Source organism: Calidris pugnax, unplaced genomic scaffold (genome assembly GCF_001431845.1).
Source record: "Calidris pugnax isolate Ruff unplaced genomic scaffold, ASM143184v1 scaffold717, whole genome shotgun sequence".
Taxonomy (NCBI): Eukaryota; Metazoa; Chordata; class Aves; order Charadriiformes; family Scolopacidae; genus Calidris; species Calidris pugnax.
In genome coordinates, this window is record NW_015091469.1 from 43916 (window position 1) to 44989 (window position 1074).

A 1074-nucleotide genomic window follows, 5' to 3' on the forward strand; every position below is an offset into this window, starting at 1 on the left:
ATCCATCCAACTCCATGTCCAGCCATCCAACCTCTAACCCCATGTCCATCCTTCCCAACCTGTGTCCATCCATCCACCTCCATGTCCGTCCATCCAACTCCATGTCCATCCATCCAACGCCATGTCCATCCATCCATGTCCACTCATCCAACCCCGTGTCCATCCATCCAATCCCGTGTCCATCCATGCTGATCCTGTATCCATCCTTCCCACCTCCATGTCCATCCATCCTGACTCCATGTCTGTCCATCCATCCCAACCCTGTGTCCATACATCCAACCCAACTTCCATCCATCCAACCCAATTTCCACCCAACCCAACCCCATGTCCATCCATCCACCTCCATGTCCACCCATCCCAACCCCATGTCCATCCATCCAACCCAATTTCCACCCATCCCAACTCCATGCCCACCCACCCCGACCCCTGGGATCTCCCTGTACGGGGTTCTCCCAGTACTGGGATCCCTCCATACTGGGATCTCCTGGTATAGGGATCTACCAGTTACTGGGAGCCCTCCATACTGGCATCTCCTGGCACTGGGATCTCTCCATACTGGGATCCCTCCATACTGGGATCTCCTGTCACTGCAATCCCTCAGGTCCAGGATCTTCTGGGACTGGGATCCCTTCATACTGGGATCTCCCAGCACTGGGATCTCCCAGTAACTGGGATCCCTTCATACTGGGATCTCCTGGCACTGGGATCTCCCAGTTACTGGTATTCCTCCATACTGGCATCTCCTGGCATTGGGATCTCCCTGTACGGGTACTGGGATCCCTCCGTACTGGGATCCCTCCGTACTGGGATCCCTCCGTACTGGGATCTCCTGGCATTGGGATCTCCCAGTTACTGGGATCCCTCAGCTCCGGGATCTCCTGGCACCAGGGACCCCCCCGGCATTGGGGTTCCCCCCGGGGCAGAGCTCCCGACTCTCCGGGCGCTGTCGCCGCCTGTCAGGGCCGGGGATATCGCGACAGAAGGGCGGTGGTGCCGGTCCGCTCCCCCCCGGCCTTCTCCCGCCCGCCCACACTCAAGATGGCGGCCGCGCCTTCCCCTCCCTCCCGCCGCCGC